Source organism: Nipponia nippon, unplaced genomic scaffold (genome assembly GCF_047370975.1).
Source record: "Nipponia nippon isolate SJK-2023a ecotype South Korea unplaced genomic scaffold, ASM4737097v1 scaffold_8, whole genome shotgun sequence".
Classification (NCBI taxonomy): Eukaryota; Metazoa; Chordata; class Aves; order Pelecaniformes; family Threskiornithidae; genus Nipponia; species Nipponia nippon.
The window spans coordinates 48853218-48877496 of NW_028262402.1; positions in this window are offsets into that span (position 1 = coordinate 48853218).

A 24279-nucleotide genomic window follows, 5' to 3' on the forward strand; every position below is an offset into this window, starting at 1 on the left:
GGGAGGGAAAAGGTGACAGCTAAACGTCTATACACAGGAGGTGGTGTACAGCATTTATCTGAGAATTAAAGGAAGATTTCATGCACCTTTGGCAGAACATGAGAGGTGGCTCACAACAATTAGTGATCTTTGTGATTCTTTTCTGGGAATGATCACAAAAGCGCTGCTCACAAACATGCTTGGCTGACAAACTGCATAAACCCATTTATCAGAGACTCATCTCCCAGATGCCCTCAATACTGCATCCAATCAGCAAAAGCGATTGCCAACCTCCCCTGGGTCAAAAAAAGGCCCATTAGAAGCATTGCTCTCCTACCCGTCTGCTGGAACTGTTACCCGAGGCAGCTAATTACATGTTTCACTCTTTCATTCCCAGAATCAAATATATCTCTCAGTCCCTGCATCATTGATTACATTAACTGGAAATATTTGGAGGAATCATGGACAGTGAACTTGCCTTCACCCTGAAGACAGGGATAATAGTCTTTCCACCTTTTCTTTTTTGCTTTGTAAAACTGTTTAGAACTGGGAGAGCAAACGAGGATAGCAAATCTGCTACAGATAAACGTCTCTCTAAGTGTACCTTACAATAAATCTCACCTTCTTGGTAAAACTGTACTTATCTTTCATTTTTATACCTTGCCACTGGCATGCTGTCTGAATATATCAAGTGCAGTGTGAGCAGTTTTTTCATCTTTTGGTACATATCACCATGTTCCTTGAGATAGCACAGAAAGATGCTCATCACACTGTGTATTGAAACAGGCAAATACTTCTCTGGAATGTGGTCTTGTTAGTTAGTCTCAACTTTAAACGGATTTAGTGTGGAGCAGTGCTTGGCTGGGAAGAAATTGCAGTGAACAGTTACTGCATTGCGCTAAGCTGATAATGAGAGATTCAGCAAGAAGCACTCCTTTCTAGGTATTAAAAGTAAACCAATACTCCAGAACTGTACTGGGAGGCCATCTGGTACAAAGGTACCTGGATACCTATGTCCCACCAAAAGTGAGTTACTTAAAAATCTTGCAGAAGATGGGTTTATACTGTTGAAAGATGCTGTCTCTGGCTAAAGCACAGCAATAAGACTGTGACCATTGATGCACATGACCTATTTTGCCTGTCTGGTCTCCTTCTCTTGTTTCAGCTGGTTACAGTGCACACACCCTTGCTGCCCAAAACTTTTGACTCACTTTGTTTCACCCAATAGCATGCTGGGTGTTGATCTAAGTAATTTCATATAGTCAATGCCTTATTATTTGTTCTTGAAAGATGATTCAAACAAGGCAAGCTATTTTTGCATATTGCATTGATCATCATGGTCAGAAAGTCTGACTGGCCTAAATTGAGGAATATCTAAGACTTCTCAGGACTGTGTCCTAACCCTTCCCATGTCCTGCATAATCATAAAATCAGTTATCTGTCATACTTCTTGCATGACAGACAGTTATGAATGTTGCTTATGAGCTGGCTATTGAAATATATTCTATCAGATCACCAATATAGTCCTGTTTCATATTTTTTAGTCTTGTTTAGCACTGTATTGCTGCAGCAGACAGCAGCAACAGGGAGCTCACTGCTCTGCATGAGGAAAGTGTTCCAGAAACGCAGTGATTTCCCTGGAGTCGGCCACTGCTAGTAACTTGGTGATAGGAAGTGTGTGCTGGGCAAACACTGCTGGAGAATTATAGTGGCCACAAGTTAGTAGACAAGAGTAGTGGTAAAGCTGTACCACTGACAATGAGCTGTTGGATGCAACTTAAACCACTAACAGGCACTTTTACTGTTATTGTACATATTAACCTTCGTGACCAAAACAGGCTTTATCAGCAAGAAACTAGTTGGCTGGCATAGCTGACTCTGCATTAGGAATAATTAGCCTTAGTTATCAAAACATTACTTGCATTTTTTCCAAAATGCAATGTTAAAAAAGACAATAAATCCTAAACATAGTTTCGTCCACCAGAAATTAGTACTAACATAGTATGTTTTCCTCAGTGGAATCTGCCCATGCAGAGTCTAGTTTGCATATTCCGAGAATGACATTATTTGTAAGAAATACGTTTGTCAGCTCTTTTCATGTCATTTACCACTATCCTTGGACAAAGGAATGCAAGTGGTGGGATGTAGCATGGACTTTCTGATCTTTTGTTCTTTGGGCTCCTTTTCAGTGGGAGCAATTTCAGACTCATGGAAAATGCCAATTTGGCGATGATACAAAACCAGATATTCTCTGAAGTCATTGTTTTTGGAAAAGGGCTTAAACCAGAATAGTATGTTCAGATAAACCTCCTCCCTTTCTTTGCAAGGTGTTCTTAGATTGGAATCATAAAGTTGTTTACTTTCTTTTTATTGTCACTTCCATAGTTTTACTGATAGTTTTGTTTTACATTACCTGATGGAGATTTATGCAAATTAACAGAACAGAACAGGAGATTGAAGACAATTTCTTTTAGGAAGAAAATTTTATATATCTTTATGTAAAATCTACTATTTAAAGTTAAATTAAAAGTTAAAATCAAAATTAAATATTGTATGTGATGTTCTTGAAATTCTTCACAAGAAAACTTGAGAAGATCCTGGAGAATGTTTGTAAGTGCTGCTTCTGCATTGGGTCAGAAGTGGCTGAAGCAATTTAGCTGTCATGTAGAAGCACCAGGACCTTTATGGTGTTGGAAAGTTGCTTATTGTGAGCTGGGTGGCCAAAACTTTGCTAATGATAGCCCCACTTCACTTAGGGATGACTCCAGATTAAGAACATAGGAAAACTATGCTTTGTTTGAAACACTTGTGTAGTCTCCCACTGGATTTTCAGGTATTACTTCTGACATCCTGTGATCAGAGATGCTAAGATGCATACAAGACCCGTTCACAATAAGGTAGCAGAAATTTGTTGAATCCAATGGGAACAGCATTGCCAAGTAGCTCTAAAGTTAGGAGAAGGGAAAAGTGCAACTCATGCACCATACAGTGTGCCAGAGATGTAGTTAATCACACAAGCATATTTTGTTTGCTTCTCTGGTGGTAGATGTGTGTGTTATCAGCCGTGAAATTGGTTACAGTGCTGGAAACAATCCCTTTCAGAAAGGCTTTGTATTTTTGTTCTTTCCACAGGAATTTTGAAAATACCGCTTACCTGAGTGCTGTCAGGGTATTTGTTATACTTTGCTGACACACCAATAAAAATACATACAAAAAACTTTTCAGAGTTTTAGGTCAAATTTTGCTCTTCACTATGCTAATGTTAATAAAGAGAAAAACTACTGCATTTCCACTTGTGTAACCAAAAGCAGAGGTTTGCCTTAAGGAATATGAGTGCAAATGGCAAGGTATTAAAAACACGGATGCAGAGAAAGAGGTTCATGTGTGGAAATGGTTTATATTGAGGCAGTTGCTTAAGCAAATTAGAGTTTTGCCCATGCAAGCGCATTTGACCTGGTATTTTTCTTTGTGAGTGGTAGTTTTAGAGAAATCTTTAATGAAGACAATTTGTTCTGCCTAGCCATGAGTGCTTCAGATCACTTCACCTCTCCTTGCACCCTTTTGGTATTTTTCTGGAATGATACTGCACCAAGCCTCAGATACTCAACCAGGGTTGACAGTGCAGCCCTGAGTTTTCGGTGTCATCAGAGAGTTATTTCCAGTCAATCAGAAATGTTGTCAGTTGTCATAACTGGCTGCACAGAATACATAAACATTTCTGTTTCCCTGTGCATTAAAGGCCTGCTAAATTCTCTGCACAAAATGTCAGTGTGTCATTGTAACACCTGAAGAAATTTCTCTGCAGAAAAGTTCAGTGAAAAATAAATTCAGGTCTGCTTGTGTTGAATGGAGGTGATGATAGAAAATATTAAGCAAACTGATTTCAGTTTTCCATTGCCTCCTGAGCAACCTTGGCAGCTGGCTTCAGCATCTCTAGTAATAGGCTAATAATAGGTGAGTAATACTGCAACAATAGACTAACACTCTAATAATAAATTAATAATATTCTTTTTTTTGTTACCTTTCCAAGATGTAGATCTTGGACACTGTGGTCAGAGCTTCTGCTCCCTTCATCAAAATATTCCTCAGGATCAGGGTTGACTATGGAAAAACGTGTCAGTCATGGAGTTAATGGCTGGCTCATAACAAGTAATCATAATAATTCTAAATTTAGCAATTTTTGAATCTTTCATTTTTCAGGCTGAAGTTCTTTTCACATAATTTAAACACTAAGAAAATAATACAATTACTTTAAGATGTCTTGTGCTGTTTTGCCAGTCACAGCACTCTGTGCTGTTTCCAATGACTAAACCACACTTAAATTTCTGAATAGGTAGAAGTCACTGCACGATTTGTGTGTCTGGAGATGATTGAATCACTGCTAATGTTGTTTTGCATTGAAAGATGCAATCATGCCTGTGGAGTAGGTGGATCTCCTGTTATTGTTTACCACCAGACTGAGTTTGGGTGGCCTCCAGGGAGTGTGTGCGTGTGTGTGTGAGTGGACACGTGAAATTGGCAGAGCTCTGGGGACGTGCTGGGGACCTCCATCTTGGCTTGCTGCTAATACCCTCTACCCTAGGAAAAAATGATACGTTAGTTTAAAAATCGTGCATACAGTAGGCAATATTATTTTATTCATAGTAATACAACATAAATCCAGGGAATTTTTGTTAGTGAAGATGGAGAGGAGGCAGGTCCAGAAAGCAAAGGTAATGATTCTCTTCTTATTTAGTTCTGGGTCTTGTTGCCTATGCCTGATTTTACCTGAGCCTGGAAAAGGCATGAAGCATTCCCAAATCCTGCTCTGTGTCCTCCCAGTGTCCTGGTGGACAGCATAAGTACAGTCTAAGTGCAGGCTCCTACTAAACACTGTGGCCCATGTGGCAAGTGTCTTTCTGCTCCCACAGGTCATGGCAATGTCACAACAGCAGGGGGGACACTTGGAGGTAACTGGCCAGGCAGACACTTCTGAAGCTCATCCACAGTGCAGGAGAGCATGTCCTAGAGTATGTTTTAATACTTAGTGCACACATGAGGTTATTCCTGAGCAAACTAGTTGAATGGCCCGAAACTGGACCAAAAGCTGCAGCAGGTAAGCAGTATAGATGGATGGTGAACTTAGCTTCAAACTCACTTGGCATTGCAGGGTAGATGTTATCACATCAAGATTAATATTTGCTTAAAAATAGCACTGGTTTGAGCAAATGAAAACTCCTGCAGTAATCTGTCTTCAGAGGAGGCACAGTTATTTTCCTTGCCTTGATTTTTAACAATCTGAGCAAGCAGCCAGAAACCTCTCACTCATAAGCAAGGAAGAAACAGTAGTCTTGTGAGTACCAGATATCTGCATTGGTGTAGGCTCTGTGTGAGCATAATTATTTATTATCATAAATGGCAACATCTAGCATATGCAGAATTGCTCATAACTTAGTAGATTCAACAAAGCTGCTGTTATTTCTTGCAAATGTATTTTTGAGTGCGTCTCTTAGCGTGGCGCCAGAAGTGAAATAAATTTCACTGCTTAACTTCTTTGCTGTGGCTGACTGAATGACTTCAGGCATAGCTGTGAGCAATACTTCATTCTCTGGTGCAATCTGTATACATGGGTTATTTGTGAAAAATGGACTTTTTCCAGGGAAACATGGAAAACAATGTGAAATAGATAAAGGAAGGACAGCTATTAGGGTGCCACACTGAATATAGAACATATGGCAAAGGATGCTTTTCGACATCTGTCTTTAGAGCTAAACTAAAGAAAGACCCAACAAAATCTTAAGTAGTTTGGAAAAGCAATAGGTACCTAAGAGAAATGTAATGTTTCTTATTACATCAGCTGGCAATAAAACTGAACAAAGAATGATGTTTCTGTGAAAGTTTGGCAGATGTACAGATGAACTTCTCAGATACTGGAAAGTGCTAATGTCGTGGTTTAACCCCAGCCGGCAACTAAACCCCACACAGCCGCTCGCTCACTCCCCCCCCGGTGGGATGGGGGAGAGAATTGGAAGCATAAAAATGACAAAACTCATTGGTTGAGGTAAAGGCAGTTTAATAGGTAAAGCAAAAGCCACACATGCAAGCAAAGCAAAACAAGGCATTCATTCACTCCTTCCTATCGGCAGGCAGGTGTTCAGCCGTCTCCAGGAAAGCAGGGCTCCATCACACCTAACGGTTACTTGGGGAGACAAACGCCATCACTACAAACATCCCCCTCTTCCTTCTTCCCCCAGCTTTATGTGCTGAGCATGACGTCATACGGTGTGGAATATCTCTTTGTCAGTTGGGGTCAGCTGTCCCAGCTGTGTCCCCTCCCAAATTCTTGTGCACCCCCAGCCTACTCGCTGGCAGGGTGGGGTGAGAAGCAGAAAAGGCCTTGACTCTGTGTAAGAATGGCTCAGCAAGAACTAAAACATCCCTGTATCATCAACACTGTTTCCAGCACAAATCCAAAACACAGCCCCATGCTAGCTACTGTGAAGAAAATTATCCCAGCCAAAACCAGCACAGCTAAGATCAGTAACAATGCAGCTACCAAGCTTATATTGTCATGGCATTGGAACTGGACTCAGTTGGATCACTGGTATTGATGAACAAACAGGCAAAAAACCCTAGGACAAAGCCAGGCAAAATAAGAGATGATTCACAAAAGGTCAAGTAAAGACATAAACACAGACTGAAACAAACCAAAGTAGGTTTTGTGCACAGAAGGATAAGCAACATAGATGTTATCAGAAAGCATTTAACGTCACTTTTTTATGATCTTGCCTCAAGAAAAGAAATCGCTGCACAAAAATATACATGTAATGCTAGAATCATTCCCCTCTAAGTGGATGGTGAGCGTAGCATCTCCTTTGGTGGGTTTGCCTTCACTAACATCTGCTAGGTGAATCCCTGCAAAGCGAAGATAAAATATTATATACGAGTACAATTTCAGCCGTGACCAAGGCAAGTAGCTCAGACCGCAGTGAAGCAGCTCTAAGAGTAACAGCAAGATGAATTTGCAAGAGAAATATTCCTTGTGAGCTGGCAAGATGCTGTGGGCAAAAATTATTCAATGGTACCTGAGGGCAGGTGTTTTGGGGTGATATCCACTGACAGATCTAGCCAAAAGTAGGTCCCACAGAGAACACCTTCAGAGCACAGCTAGGAAGCACAGAGAGACCCTTCCCTGCTTTTTGAAGGCAGGGAATGGAGTAAAAAGCCATGAACAATGTAACATAATGATAATGTCATGCCATGCACAATTCCAGCTTAGTGCACTTCATGTAAGAAGAGACAGTTCATTTATATAGGGATGCTTTTAGAGGCAACTCATACCTGATTGAAGAACAGCACTTGGAAATCAGGTCTGAGTTTAAACCAATACAATTGCCACCAATGAGTGGCAATTCCCTTCAAGAGGAAACTTAAAAAAACAAATTGAGAACCATGTGGAGATGGGGAATGTTAAATAAAGTTATACAACTAACAGAATGGATGAGCAATATGGTAGCTATTAAAAACCAGACAAACCATACATGTGTATTGTTCAAATCTAAAATAAAATCACATGATGTGGAAGAGAGAGAACTGCCCTGTAATTACACTGATAATTGAATATGTTCAGCTTCATATAGGAAAAGAGATATATACTAGTTCTATAAATCAAGTACACATACTCCTGCGTTTGTGTAGTTCATATTCATGTTAACTATTTATTGGCACAAAAATTGTGTAGCAATGTTCATAAATCTGTAGGTTAAGCAAAGTTGCAAACTGTTTCCTGAACACATCTGCTGTGCAGCTTATGTTATACTGCTCCAAAGCAAAAAAGTATGTATTGTGCCTTTCTACTGCTTGTACAATTTTTGAAGGAAAAAATGTACAAAAGAAGGAAAGAAAGTTGCCATAACATCCCTTTCTATGTTAGTGACTGAGAGAGTGCGCATTGCCGTGTGGGATCCCAAGCAGAAGCACCGGGCTCAGAGACATGGATCTGCTCTGTGCTTTTTTGCACGGCATGGATGAAGGGAAATCACCAAAGGCGAGGCAAGGCAGTTATAGAATAGAATCATAGAATCGTTAAGGTTGGAAAAGACCCTTAAGATCATCGAGTCCAACCGTTAAAGTTAAGTTCTTTCATAGTTCCTGAAAGTGAAGCCTGTTGCCCCAGCAGGGTGAATCAGAGACCCACAATGAAAGCCTAGGCTCAGCTTCTGGAAAGAGCGAGGCATCGCAGGAAGCTGAGCCACAAAGAACGCACACTGAGGAGGTCCTTACAGAGAGGTCACCAGCATCAAGTGTGGAGCAAAGCTGTGTCTAAGCTGCTCTTCCTCACTGCAGCATGGCACTTTCATTACTTGGGAGAGTCTTTGGCTGCCAAAGTGAGCCAGGTGCCTTTTCTTTAAAACACAGCCACCAAAGCTACTGCCTGCTGTCTTTTGGTAGTCTTCAAGTTTGTTCACTGGAGCAGACAATGGGATACTCATGTGCAGCCTGTGAAGAGAGAGGCCCATCTCTTACACTCTGGTGCAGAGAAGTGTCAGAAAGGAGTTTTAACCTCTGCTGCAGAAGTACGCAGCCTGTGTAGCCACTGTATAGCCAGAACTATGAGATCCTGTGCACGCTGGCAACTGGACATGGACATTTTAGGATGGATAAGTTGGTATTCAATTACTCAAAGCTCAGACAAGCTTTGCAGCTACTGGAGTGTGCGTTTTCTAGATTATTTTCTTGGATTTGAGTACTCCTATGTGTCAGTTTCATTTTGCATGTCAAAGCAGCCTTTCTACTCCTTCCCATTAGCCCCTCCAGCTACACATGCACTGTCTCTTGGAGGTCAGACAAGGCAACAACCTAAAGCCCAATGTGTTTTCTGACCCAGGTCCTACACCCATATTGCCACTGGTAAGACTCAAGCATTTCCCCTGCTTCTCACCCTGCAATACCTCTACATTTGGATGACATTACTGTACAGGGGCTTTCCTGCCAAAATGTTCTCCCTAGCGTGCTTCCCTAGGAAACTTTATTGTGAGGAGGAACCCCTGCCCCATCTGCTGTGAGATGACAATGACATTCTAATACCACATTTAAAGACAAGATGCAGGCTACAGAGTCAGGCTACAGAGTCATGCAACTTTATTACTTGTTTAATTTGAAAACAACCTAGAAAAAAATTTAATTCTACTCACTTGTGGCTTCCCCATCTGGAGGTCATTGAGCTAGTCTCACTGAGAGAGCTGCCACAAGCATATTGGGTGGATCAGATCCCTGTTAATGTCAGTGGGATGTGAACACCATCACTCATTGATTCTACTGTTTTTTTTAGCACAAGCACCAAGGAGGAACTATGGCCTTCCATTAACTGGCATTGCCATATAAATTAGGATTTCCTAGTGCTTGGAATTTATAACTTGATTAAAACCAAAACCAAATCACATACTGCTCAGTTATACCATCTCTTTGCAGGCTGACAATGTTTTATAGTTCTAGGTGTAAGCCCTAGAAAAAGTGGCAGCTATTGTGATGTGTATTTCAAGCACGGTTAAAAAAACAAAAGACTGAAGTAAGGGAGCAAAGTAGAAGAAGCAATTTTAGACGGCTAATGGAGAGAGCACTGCAAGGAGAGCATGTGCCACTTAGCGAGGCCTGGTGCTCTCATGGCCCCAGAGGAGGCTCTGCTGCTGCTTAGTGCTGAGCATTGGGGCACTCCCACTGCTGCATGGCTGGCTGCACCATGATGCCAGGTGCATCATGGAAACCTGAGCGTGGCTACTCTCAGATGACTTTGGATACCTCCGAGACATAGATCTGCATCCAAACTGGACATATAGATTCCGCTACTGTCAACTAAAACTTCTGGAGAAGAAATTGTCTCAGTGATTTTCTATTAGTGAGATGAATTGCATTCAGAAAATGTCCTTGATCTTTTTTTCCCACTACTGTAAAGGAAATCTAGATTACTTGCTTGATGTACAACTTATTTTTATACAACAAAGAAGTCTCACCCTTGATACATGAATTTCCATGGTAGGAGAGCAGTTGTGCCAAGGGGAGAAGTATTTGGAGTTTACCAGAATTATCTGCGTGCATGCACTCCACCCAACAGCCAAATTGTTAGCACTGACTTGCAAAGTAACAGGCCATTCTCAAAACTTCCCTCACCCGGATTTGGAGTGGGGATTGAACTCAGCTCTCCCACACCCCAGGAGAGTAGATCCACTGCCAATCTGTTGGATAATTGCACTCCCTCTCTCCCACAGAAGCTGTTCTGTTTTGTATGAATAATTCATTGCAGCAGTGGTTTGGACCTGACTTGCCCACATCCCAGATAAGCATGCTAACTAGCAGGCTGGTGAATCACTCCCTTACATTTCCCATTCCCTTGTCTGGCCCAGTGGACACTTAATTATTTATACAAAGGGATTTATATAGCTTAAAGAGAAGAAAGGCTCATTTGGGGGTAGCTTGGGGACTGGGAGACCTGAGTCCAAGTCCTTGCTCTGAATCAAGCCAAAAGAGAACTTTAAAGCTGATCTCTGGCTTCAAGTAAGCTCTTGCTCTTGGGACCATTGAGTTAAGTCTGGCTGTGCATGCAATAGGGCACAGGGAAAGACCTTCCTCCTTGAAATACCATAGCAATGAAGCCTAGCTGCCGGCTTCCAAAAGAGGGATAGAGTTAATTTTTTTCCTAGTAGCTGGTATAGTGCTGTATTTTGGATTTAGTATGAGAATAATATTGATAACACACTGATGGTTTAGTTGTTGCTAAGCAGTGCTTACACTAGGCAAGGACTTTTCATCTTCCCATGCTCTGTGAGGTGCGCAACAAGCTGGGAGGAGGCACAGCCAGGACAGCTGACCCAGACTGGCCAAAGGGCTATTCTATACCATATGATGTCATGCTCAGTATATAAACTGGGAGGAGCTGGCTGGAGGGCAGCAATTGCTGCTCAGGGATGGGCTGGGCATCGGTCAGTAGGTGGTGAGCAATTGCATTGTGCATAACTTGTTTTATATATTATATATTATTTTTATCATTATCATCATCATCATCATAATCATCATCATTATCTCTTCCTCTGCTGACCTGTTAAACTGTCTTTATCTCAACCCACAGGTTTTACTTTTTTTTTCCAATTCTCTCCCCCATCCCACTGAGTCGGGGGAGGGTGAATGAGTGGCTGTGTGGTGCCCAGTTGCCGACTGGGGTTAAATCACAACAGGGCCATAGCTGAGAACCCCAGCCGGATGTAGCTGGGAGTCATGCACCTGCATACCTTAGACATTACTGTCCCTAGTATTTCACACCAGGGAAGTGTCTCTCTGAGACACCAAACCCTTCCTATGGTGCATGGAGGAAGTGAGAATTACTGCTTTGGGAACAAGGATGCCAAAGGAACTATAAGCCTCAGTGTCACATCTTTGTCATCTCTTGCCTTGTTCCCCTGATTCCATAAATCGACCACAGAGGCTCCAGAAAATTATAACTGAGTCTTTAGACACTGCCGTTGGGTTTAATACCTGATGTGAACTTGAATTCTTCAGCTGAATCAGTGCACTTTGGCTGCATCTGTACTGCCTAGGCTTTTGTGTTTCTTTCAGGTGTGGCAGTAAGATCTGTAGTTGTGGGATGCCAGAGTACACCGGGTACGTCTACCACTCAGGTGCCTTTTTCCAAAGCAGTCAGGGAGCATAGGCACAAGTAGTGCCCCTCTGCACACTGACACGTGGGCAGTTAGGAGGCTGTGCCCTAGTGCAAAATCAGGCTTTACAGCCATGTGGCAGGCAGGGACACCAGTCTGACACATGGTCACACGGTTCACAGATATACTGATGTGACATTTTAAGAGGCAGATGTCCTCCAGAGTCTTCACTGTGCTTTGTGACTATTCAAGGAAAAAAACATTTCTGGTGATATTCTGATGTGTTCTAAAGAAAGCTGCAGTCCAGAAAGAGGGGAAATTCCACCTGAAACCACATTATGAACCAAATGAGGACTAATCAGTGACTTAAACAAAAAGTATTGTAGCTCCATCCCATTAGAAGTGTCTGTGCCAGCAAAGATATGAAAGGAGACCAATATCTGATTCTACCAGATAAATGTGTGGCCCTCCAGATACCACCTAACACAGTGCCTTTACCTGTCTGACCCAGAAATGTTGTTTCAGCTTGTGATTGTGCAGCAGATTGAGGGGGAAGCAATGGTCTGCCTGGGCATGCAGACTCACCTGACGCAGAAAATCTAGCTTTCTGTGTTAATGTCTCCTGCAAAAGGTAAGATCCATTGCAATAGGCTTCAGCTCATAGCAATTTGCTTAAGTGAATAGATTCCTTCACCCAGGTTAGAGAAAGCCAGGGAGGGGAGTTGTATTTGTTTCTGGTGGTTTTTTTGAAAGGGAGGAAAAACAACCTTGAAGCACAGGTGTAACAGGAGGTGCTGAAATAAAGCAGGTGGCTTGGAAACATGGTCTGAATCTTCATCTGACGATTATTTTTTATAGCATTGTCTTGACCTGCCATTGTTCTCCAAAGGAGTCCTTCTTTTTCAGAGAAGTGACCCTACACTTACCCAGCTTCAGGTGTTAAGGCTGCAACTTCTGTCTTCCACGAGGAGAAAGTGTTAAGATTAGCCCAGGAAAAGGTTTGGAAATTAACACAGGAATATCTGTTAAATTGAGTCATTTGTGAAGAGCAAATATCTACCTGCAGTCCACTTCAGCGTAAAGGCTGAGCCTGCTGGTTATGTGCTGCAAAATTTGAAATACCACCCAGCTGGCTCTGCCACTCTTTCGCTATTCTTTTCTGAGACTGAGGACCTCCCGTGTGGTTATTTTTGTTAATTAGAGGGGGTTTTTTTCTCTTTCCCTGTGTGCCTGCACCTCTGAAAGCTGCTCCCTCTTGTGGTCTAGTGAGATTTATGGCATAGGATATGAATTACACTATGCTTGACCCTTTGCATAAAAGAGGGAGCAAGCCAGAGGCTTATGAACTGTAAAGGGGGCCAGTTCATAAATTTGATTAGTGTCTGACTATCTTCATTGTTGTAAGGTACCCACATTCACCTTCCTTAGAGACAAGTGATAAATTAAAATGTCTAACTGAACATTTGCAAGTTCTTAAAGAAAAAAAAAGGTATCATCCTCTTGAATAATGACTCCTCTCTAGGAAACAAAAGGCAGTGAGGCAGTGCTCCGTTTCTCATCAGTATTATAATAATGCATGGCACTTACATATCTGCTTTCCTCTGTAGGAAATAACCTCACAGTAGTTTACAAAGGGAGTCACTATCATAATGCCTTAGGCACGCAAAAGTGAAGGAGCTGCTCAACATCACAGTGGTTTCTTTCTGTTGCTAATTCTACATGCTGGTTCAGTGTATATATTCAAAGCACTCAAAAATTATGTCAATAAGCTGAATGTGAATTTCTATTCTGGCTATCATCAGCATTGATATTCTCAGGTGGTGTTGGTTTTGGTGGACTATAGTAGAACATATTTCTGAACTTTTAATTTTTGTCATATGTCTTTGTCCAACAGCAGGTAGCTTAAAATCAAAGAAGCCCTGCAGTTAGTGCGGCTATCATCTCGAATACTCACAAGTCTGTCCTTCTGGATGCTACTACAAAAATGTTTCCCCCTTCATTCACAGTGACATGTTTTGTCCCTACTGAGACATTTCATCAACCCATTTCACAGAGCAGTAGAGGAAATTATGTGCAATCTCCTCTGTCTGTCTCCCTCCTCCTTACTGCGGGAGGTCTCTGGCTGCTGAGCTGTGGGTACAGCCAAAAAAAGGGAACAGTTCTCTCCTCCCTTTCATCTGCCAGCCCCTAAAGGACAGATTGTATTTAGAGTGTCTGCCCCATCATCAAGCGTGAGTGGTGAGAAGTGTCCAGCGCTGAATTATGCCCTTCCCCTCCCATTGACCCACTTAGAGGGTCTCTTATTAGGTTCTTTCTGTTCCGTGAATCTCACATCTACATTTGATTACCTTCATCCTTTGAGCAGCCTGTGTGCCCACCTGGGGCTGTGGCTTGCTTCAGGTGACAGGTAGCCACTATCCTCTTACTGACTGCAACCTTCATTTCAGATCACACTGCCAACAGACTTGAGGGCCACACTGGTCTCTTTCAGCTCTTTTCTTTTCATTCTGTGACCTGTTCCTGACCCTTCTCTCCCTTCACATTTTGGCTTTGGCCCAGTGCCTATTGGTGTCAGCATGAGAACTGGGTGCACAGGAGGTTGGACCTCTCCTCCCTTGTGTAGCTACAGGCAGCTGCGCTGGCCTTGCTGTCCTCCCTTTCCACATGCCCTCTGGGACCTGCTGATCCCTTTCCATACTCATTATTTTTTTTATTCCCCCAGTCCCAAAGCCTTATTACTGCATTCCTTAACTTTGACAGCCTACAGTTACCAGGCCTCTTGCTTTATCGCCCTCCAGTCTTTCCATTTGAATCACTTGGAACCACGTGCTCTGTCTCCAGCCGGCCGTTTTCATCTCCTGTCAGTACCTTTCTTTAGCTTTTCACATCAAATTTTAGTTTCACGTCTCATCTGTGGCCTGTGCTGCATCGCTTCTGCCTGCTTTTCTCCTCGTTGTGTTTCATCTCCCTGTGCCAATGAGTCTATCCTCTCTGCCCACCCCACTGTCCTCCCTCCTGTCTCTCTCCTGGTCAGGTTCCCCGTCAGTCCATATCTTCCATCTGCTCTTTCCCTCCAGAGCTTCCTCTAAGCCTCCCTGTAAACATGTAATTCATCAACCAAACCAATAAACAATTCTCTGCTCTCCTCTTCAGCTGCAGAAACTTAAAAAAAAAAAAAAAAGAAGGAAGGTCTGAAAGATTGTAAGGGTCTAACAAAACAAACAAATGTTTTTCTTATTTATTATCATTTCACATCCAAATATCTCCTAGGGTCTATATAGAGTGCCTGATACATGACTCTGTAAGCACTTCATCTGGAAATAATTGTTTGCAGGACCTTCCCCACCCTCCCCAGGGTAGGGACGTTGTCTTTGATTTGCCTATAAAGTAGAATGGACAGTTGTGATGCACAGCAAATGCGATGTATTATAATGTCTTGGTAATGGTGATGTCAGTGTGATGATGATTAATAACGTTATCTCAAGCAACTGGTGTCTAATTTTAATAAAGGAATGCCTTCCCATGAATTGGGATTAATAGCTAAGCTTTTGCCTTCCATTTTTTACATATTTTAGCTTTAAATTGTGAAAATCCATTCTAATCTTCTCTGTACCAGATATTTATGCTGCCTGAAACAGGCTACTTGTTCACTGTGGTGGAGAAACAGTGATGAGCTGGAGGGTAAGGAAGAGGGAAGGAAGGGTTCATACTAGGATATGAGTTGTTCTGAGTCATCTTTGGAACCTATCATTTTTCCACTCACTTTAAAAACAAACAACAAAACCTGCTTTCTTGGTGCTTTTTGTGCAGTGAGATGAGGGTGTCTTGTGTCACTTTATGTAGCATCACATGCTGAGATGTTTCTATCCTTGGATAACCTGAAGCAACACAATGCTCTTAGAAACAGAATTGCAGATGGTATTTCATATCTAATGTGTCAGGAGTTCTCTAATAGCCACAAAAAGGCTTGAAACATTTTTGTTCTGGTTACTGAGTATATTTTAAATGGACAAATTCAGCAGAAGTGTGATGTACTCTTTTAAAATGCTTTTTGTTTATCTTTCATGTCCCCTATGACTTTGCCATAAAAATTTACAACTGTAGAAGTCTGTTGCCCTTGCATGTTGACAATGTAAAATGAAGAGCATATAGAGCCATTTTAGAGGTACTCCTTTTTACGGTAACATATATACATGAAAGTATAGCCTCACTCAGCCTTCACTGCCACGACCACATATAACACACACACGTCCTTTTTAATTGACACAGACATATTTCATATATCTGTGCTGTCACAGCTATTCTGAGGGTAAGACTGTACTGCTCAGGGTGCCACGAGTCTGTTTTAGTGCCCTCCCAGTGACCTCTGATGTTGCCTGGGTCACTAGATTAGATGCACTAATGCATCTAGCCTGTAGTTTTCTAGACCCATCACTCCCCTGCTCAATCAAAGCATCCTTGATTACAACAGCAGCTTGCTGCTGGTATAATGGTACCACTCCAGATTACAACAATGTTCACGTTTGCATGCAGAAAAGGGAAAGGGAAGGATCCATAAACTTCTCATTAAAACAAAGTGAAGTCGCGAGAGGAGCCTTTTTTGGATGACAGAGACAGGAAACTTGCACTTGATCTGCCCTGCTCTTGCAAGTGGGTTTCACTACAGTCACTTGGAATTACCTGTAGTAAAAAGGCACCAATTGCTTGAGATAACGTTATTAATCATCATCTAATTCAGCTAGCTAAGGCTGTCAGAAGATATATTTGAATTAACTGAAACAAAAGGTTTTTAGGTAATTGTACCTTGGCACCATGTTAGAAATAAGCAATAGCAACAATTAGAAAGATAGGTGTTTAGGAAATATACATTGTGCTATTTGGAGTAATAAATGTTGTTAGTTAGTTTTCAAAAATATGGAAAATAACATCAAACATGCAAATAATCTTTCATTTGAAGCCATTGCAACCAATACAGGAATTCACATGCTTTTCTGAAATTGCCTAAGTATACTTTTATACGATAGCTCATTAAGAAACTATTACAATTTATTGGGATTTACAAATATTTGAAACAATTTCTATGTATATATAAAAATTTCAGATCCCAAGTAGTGCTCATCAGTAGCATAATTATTACAGAAATATTATTTTCATAGCTATTTTATGTGCCGTGTGTGTTCATATGTACACATATAAGTAAATGTTAGCTTTTCCTCTTCTTTGATACACGTGTTTCAGGATGTGCCCAGACCTCCCCTTTCACACAGGATTTGAGCAGTCTGCAGCTGCATCGGTACAACCGAATTCAGTATTTTCAACTGTTTTTTGTCCAAATTAATTATACCTCCGTAGTCGGGAACCTCCCTGGTTAGACAGTGCATCACCTTCCACTTGCAAAAGACCACACTGAAGGGCCCACCCCTAATTTGTTGTCTCATTTAGCCTGAAGGGAAAGTCCTCCCAACTGGAGAGCAGAAGCAATGCTGTTTCTCTTCAGAGAAACAACTCAACGGTGCTGTGCCATATACTGTACACTTAATCTAAGACATATTTTGCTAAAAACCTCAAGTTATATTCAACATATGGCAGAGGATCATTATTTTAAGTCTTTAAGTCAAACCAGATATCCAGTTGGAGGTGGATCTATCATGATCTGGCAACATTTTCCTTGAATGCTCAATTTTAACAAGTGTAAAAAGGAATTAAAACTTAGACTAAAACTACGGTGATATGCTGCAATGGTCTCATGAGGGCTTCTTGGTTACCTTTTATTAATGCCCTGCTAATAAAATGACTGGAGATTGGGATCGTTTCTAATGCCGTTCACCTTCTTGCATGAATCTGCTAAACCAACGCAGCCAGAAATGACATACGGACTCATGAAAATACTTCTGCAAAGCAAATTTTTCCCCCCAAAAAACAAACCCAACCCTCTTTGGTACAAGCTGGTTTATCCCAAATGTCAGGTATTAAAAACATTTGGAAGCAAAGATCTGCAAGGTCTTTACAGTCGTTTTTATGTTTATACAGGCTGAACAACATTATGTTTTGGGCTTCAGTTTCACTTTGAAACTGAGTTACCATCCATCATCTGTGCTTAAGATGAGCTGCTTTGTCCTGTGCTTCTGCCTGTCTCCCACCCCCATATCTGACTGCTGTATAGGAGTTGGTTGGACAGGGAAGATAAAACAGATAACTCAGATCCTCACTTGTCCCTTCCGCAGCACTCCCCCCTGCCCAGCTTGCGAGAGCTCATCGACAGCCTGCTCATATTTTGAAAACACAAAACCAAATACGATAGCTAACCTTCCATAAAGGGATTTGTATAAGAACAGATACAAACTAAAAAGATAATTGTTAAAAAGAAACGGCAAATAAACAAGCAGATGCAAGTAGGTCAGGACAGGTGTATTTACCTGAGAGCTTAGCTGTGCTGTTACTAAGCGACAGCATAAACAACCCTGATTTTGCAAACACATGGTGCCACTCAGATCCAGAAAACAATTTATGAAATACATGTTACTGATGTGGAAAAATGGTTTGGGAATATGATACAAGTGTGGGATTAGCATGCCTTAAAATTAGAGGTATCTCTCAGGTCCACGATACCACAATAGATGTTACTAGAAAGCCTGGGGTATGATAATCTGTGTTTGAATTTAGGCAGGACTGGATTATAAGAGTTAAGTCTGCATCTGTTGGAATTTTAACTTGCTGAAAATCCAGGTGATCTGGACTCAATTAATCTAATTCAACTTTCTTAAAATGCAAAATTTATTTACTTTCAGCGAATCGTAAGTAATATAAACTGCAAAACAGACTGACTTCATGAATAACTAAGAACTATATCTTGAAATGTCCTCTTCCCAAGAAAGACCAACTTTGCTTTCTACTTCCATTTTTAACAGTTACTCATTAAACATTGTTTTGAAAAAAGTAAGCTGCATGTGTTTCCAATGCTTATATTACAGTATTTATTTTTTTATTAGCAGTGGTGATTTTACACTCCCAAATATTTCTTTGTAAATGCTGGCTTAGTATTTGACATTAGCATACTTAAGTAAATATTTAAAGAAATAAAGAAAATATATCAAATGTTCATAGTTGTTGCCTGATACCAGGCAGCCAGATTCAAAGCCTGCAGTGAACTCAGCGTTATTTGTTTCTCCCAAGTATCAGAAATCCCATTCAGCACCTCGAGGAGCAATGCACACAAGGAGACTTTTTTTTTTTACTTTTGGGGTAGAAATTCTGTTGTTTGATCTAAGGGCTTTTGCTATGCAGTTTGCTTCCAGTTTTGAAAAAAAAGGAGTGGAAAAAGATGAATGACACTTCTTTGGGGGAGTAATGTATCCATCCCGTTATATGCTCTGTTTCCTGCATAAGATCGTGATTGTTATTCCATCTTTCCTCTTAAGACATGGCTAAAATCTTAGTCATGTAAGTTGCTGAGAGGTTATTAGGAGTATGTATAGACTGTGTGTTGTGTTGCAGGTGTCTATGTTTATTATGAAAAACTGAAATTTAACAATCGCAATCAGTACTTTGTCTGTCTCAGCTTTCAGCTTGGCCTCTGAGTAACCTGATGCTCCAAACCCCACAGCTGTCATTTACCCCAATATGAGATCTCAGCCAAGGGCCAGGCTCTGCTTTCCTTTTCTACAGCATAATTTCACTATGCCAATGGAGTAACTGGAAGTGTAGGATGCATGAGAGTGTATTTTGGCACCAAGAGTCTCTGTGCAGTGAAAGGAGGATGGTATGTGTTTACTGATTAGCAGAGCTGCACTGATGCTTCTGAGACAGCGAGCTGTAAGAGGGACCGGGCACTGAGCTACCTGATGGGCTCCAACTGTGCCACAGATTATCCTTGGGTTAACATCAATGCAACTGTGGGTGCACGAGGATTTTTCCAGTTTTCCCACGGGGACACAAAGAGCAGCCTGTAGGGAATGACAAAATGTTTTGGTGGATGTGTCTAACAGACAGAAATTCTTTGCAGCTAATTTTTATCTCAGGCCTTGGGTGAAAAAGTAAGTGGGTCAGAGACACAGAGAGGCAGCTCAGGCAGGACAGGAGACTCAGCTAAGTGATGGCCTCTGTTGTGTGTCACCACCATTTGGCAGAAAACACCTTTAAAACAGTATTTTTCTTTTCAGAAACACTAGCTTAATTGTATACTGACTATATTTGATGTTAGCTGACCCTTTTCCTTCTGAGTATTGGTGATGTTACCAGGATTTCCACTTGTACAAATGACTTGAAATAAATTTGGATTTAGAAAAGATTTGCTTTTTATTTTCCTCTGTCTTTGCAAAAGCAGAAATCCTGCCTGCCTTCCATTTCATTATGCAGTACGGAGGGAGAATAAACCAGTTGCAGGCATGTCACAGCGAGACAGAACTGGGACCAGGAAATCTCATACCTCTGGATTCAAATTAATTTGGAATAGTTGAAAATAGTTGGAAAACTATGAAAGTTTTTATTTGAAAGCAGTTTAAAAATATGTATTTAAAAAATGGCCCAATCATGTTTTGTTTCTTCATGATGCATTAAAAAACCCTGAGAAGGCTTCCTGAAATACTATTTCTGAGCATTTGTTACCTTTAAAATATCAGTAATATCAAGTTTGATCCCCTCTACGTTCATTATGTAACTTCTTGGTGGTTTTTCACTGTTAGCTGTTCTGCATGAATCTTTAACAAGATACCGTTTCTTCAAAATGGATACTTGCATTAGGTGGGTTTTTTTCAGTTCTCTTGCAGATTACAAAAATACAAAATACTTCAATTTGCCTATTTTTGAAGGAGTCTGCCTTGTTAAAAATGTTTACAGTCCCTAAATAAGACTGGACAGGTGGAAATACCTAGATTACAGCTTAGTGGGATTATGTTCTTAATTATCATGAAACCAAATGTTTTATTTATTTTCATTTTTTTCTTTCTTGGTTTTTGTACAGTTACAGTGGCTGACCTCCCACTAAACACTTGTGTATAACAGAAAAAATTGCAATAAGGTACTTAAAATTTGTGAAAATTAAGTACAGGATCCCTCCCTTAACATCCCCAGCAGTGCTTAGAAGAAACGGTGAAATGCCACTGGCCTGGCCGTGTTAAGCACGTACCTTCCACAACTTTCAGTAGGGAATCCAACTCTGAAAAGTGTTAAGCACGAATGCAAAATCATTGGGTTCAGGCAAACACAAATCTTTGACATAAATGTAGCACACTCATGGAGCTCTGACACAGACAGCAGAAGTTTGCCAGCATTCCCTGTTACCGATGTGCTCATCAATCAGCATCACATTGTGCTCTGTGTTGTACAGTGCCAGAAGAGGGCTTGACTGAAGTGCTTGTAATAGAACCTGGAGGCTAGACAAAGTAAGCAGAAAGTAACATATATTTAAACAAAATGAGGGAAGAGTGGCTAATTACATCTGAGCTGCATCTCTATTTGCCAGAATTCTAGGGAGGACACAGGAGGATTCTTGTAGTTTCCTGCAGTTTTATGATTTTTGGTCTAACGTTGTATCCACAGCAGTGATTCCCACACTGAGATTTATGGATTACCAGGGAACTGTGAGGACATGGTAGACTGCCTATGGGAATACAGTATTCTGCAGTGTTTTGGAGCAAAAAATATTCAAGTGAAAGTTTGATGACAAGCAAGCAGAATGGTCCTTTATCATTGAAGAGTTATAATGGTCTGTTGGCCTAAAAAGTTTGGAAACCTTTATGGGTTTCCATTGTTTGGTGGTTTTCCAACCCACTAATACCAAAGATTACTACAGCCACCTTTTGGAACATTCTAGTTTTCATTTTTAAAAGCTTTTCATAAACAATTATTTCTTACTCTACTAATTTGTGTACTCCGCCTAATTTTGGCAATTCACTCCATAGTTCTCAAGCAATGTACATCATATGTAGGCTGTTCTTTAAGCAATGGTCATATGTAGGCTGAAGCACTAATAATAAAATTAGAGCTTAGTAACACATGACAGATCTCTGAATAAAAAAAAAAAGGGATCTTGTCTTGATAATCCTGGCTGCGTGGTAACTACAGCACTAACATTCTGGCTATAGAGAATATTGCATGCAGAGTCTTCTGTGTACCTCCAGGCAGTCCTGGTAGAAAGCTGAAGCTCTGGACTTTTCTGTACATACATATAATAATTCGGATTTGGGACTTCTTTAGACAGAGAATATTTTCCTCCTTCACCATTGTGCATGTGTATTTAAGCCTGTGTATTTTAAGTGTTTTAAGATTCTTCAGCCCTATAATCACTACAAGCCAAGTCTGAGATCCCAGAGCTAAGAAAAGAAAACTTTTTAAGAGCTCTGGGACTGCACTGAAAGCCAGCTAGACCAAGAAAAGACCTGTAAAGAAGGTATTGAGGATATTGACTGTGGAATATATGTTTTTCAGGCAAGGTCTCAAGACAAAAAAGAAACGGAATCAGTGTTTCCTTGGCTTCAATCAAAAAGCTTCTCTTGCAAATCTGCAATATGAGGCAGTCCTTCATGAAAGTGCAAATGGTTTTGGAGTCCAGCAATAAAGAGGTCTTGAAAGACTTTTCAGAGGCATCGACCCAAGGTTCAAAAAGGCAGTGATGTCATGCCAAGAAGCAGAAAAAAGCTGAAATGCAACATGTGACCATCAACCCCACAGCTAAACATGGAAGAAAAGATTTTGCAGAAAATGAAAAGGGACAAGAAAGCTCATGCCAAACAAGGGAAAATGCCAGTGATGTGGCAGCTGGCATAGAAATGGAAAATGTCCGTCAATTTGCAAACCCTCCACTGAAATATGCCAGCAAAGGAAAGACATGGGTTACAGTCAGAGTTTGTGGTCTCAAGTGATGGATGAAAATTGTTCCTAAAAGCACAAAAAAAAGGAGGAAGCTACAAATGCAAAATGAAGACAGTTGTTAAAAAAAAACTTAGGAATGACACTTGGGGATGCAACTGAAGTTAACAGCTGAACCTCTGCAATGGAAAGATGCCAGTGAGTCACTGTACTTCAAGGTGAGACCGTGCGTACCTGGTGAGGAACAAGTCCTAGCCCTACAGAAACACGAACCGGGGACAATCGCCAGCTGGAATGAGAGCTTGTGGGAACATGCCAGCTCTCACTGTGGTCAGACAGAGCAACCATGCTGGTGGCCACCAGGCCACCAGTCGTCTGGCATGCTCACAGAAGTGGGATTGCTGTGGGACACAGACTCACCAGTGAGGTAGTGGGAGGACACAGCGTCTGTCAGACAACCCACAGTGTTGGCTCATCTTTTGAGAGGAAAACAGACCAGTGGAAGAACTATAAAACGTGACAGCAGATGGCATTATTTGTAGAATCAAAGAGCCAGCAGTCTGAGCCGAGGCCCTAAAAACTGTAGAGAAGAAAGGGGGCAGACTCAGACTCTGCATTGACCCCAAGGAGCTGAGCGAGAACATTAAAAGGAAACGTTTCCACTTGCTTACAAGTAACAACATGTGTGCTGGGAGAGCAGGAGCCAAATTCCTAAGCAAATTTGTTGCCTTGGCAGGGCTTTGGCAGATTCTCCTGGACACAGAAAGCCAAAAGTATTGCCTTGTCAGTAAACTGCTTGGCAGATGGTGCTGTGTAAGGTCGCTTCTGGGCACATGTCTAGGACCAGAAATGGTTCTGCTGGCACTGCTACTACTAAACTACTAAAGATTTGTTGTTACCATATTGAAACAACTCCTGATGACACTTGAAAAGGCCTTTTCTGGAGAATTGAGGGGTAAGAAAGGACTCAGAAGACGCATCCCACCTCATATTTCCTGAGTGATCTTGCATGTCATGTCTGTTAAAGGAGTCCTTTGCAAGTGAATTGTGGAGATCAAAACGCGCCAGAGAGTGAGGAACTCAAGTACTGTGCCGAGGGAAGCTGGAGGAAACACTGCTCTTCTCCTCCCTCTCTCAACTCTCATGCCGCAACTATGACAAATAGAAACATGGATGGCATTTTTCCTGTCTACTGCAAGAGTCACCAATATTGAGAGGAAAACTGCCAGCTGACGTAAACTAGCCAGAAGCAGCTCTGCTGACTCACACCCACTGAAGACTTGACCATACCAATATTTTAAATGAAGCATTAATTAGATAATAGCTATTTGGTCAGAAAACTAAAAGATCTGAATTTGGCATGGGTGACCACCCCTGGCTCTGCTCTCCATTCCTCCCCAGGGGCTGTGGAGCTCTGAGTGGCAATAGCTTGTAAATCTTCATGCCTGCTCTTCTTCAGTATGGGCTCCCCAGGTCAGCCCTTTCTCCTGCCTTTACAGAGCCTTGTGCCCAAGCCCTCCCCAAAGCAAATGATGCATCATGCTGGCTGGTTTGGATGCTGGCAGATCCCACTGGCTTGCAGCTGGCTTGTTTTTACCTGCCATTCATGTCACCTGGGCTATCCTATTTTCTGCCTTACGCTAGCACAGCTGCCTTTTCTGTTGTATAAGTAAGTGTACTTCCCCAAATTGCTTACCCTTAGTAAAAATTGCATAGCAGATGCCAACTATTCCCCAAAATCTGCTTGCTTCGAATATCACATTGGTTCAGCTCACACTTACTCTGCTTCTGGGCAGAGGTAATCCCAGGCATCCTGGGTAGTGGCACTGTCTCTTGCCACAGAGCAAGGCAGGAGCAAGGTGAGCAG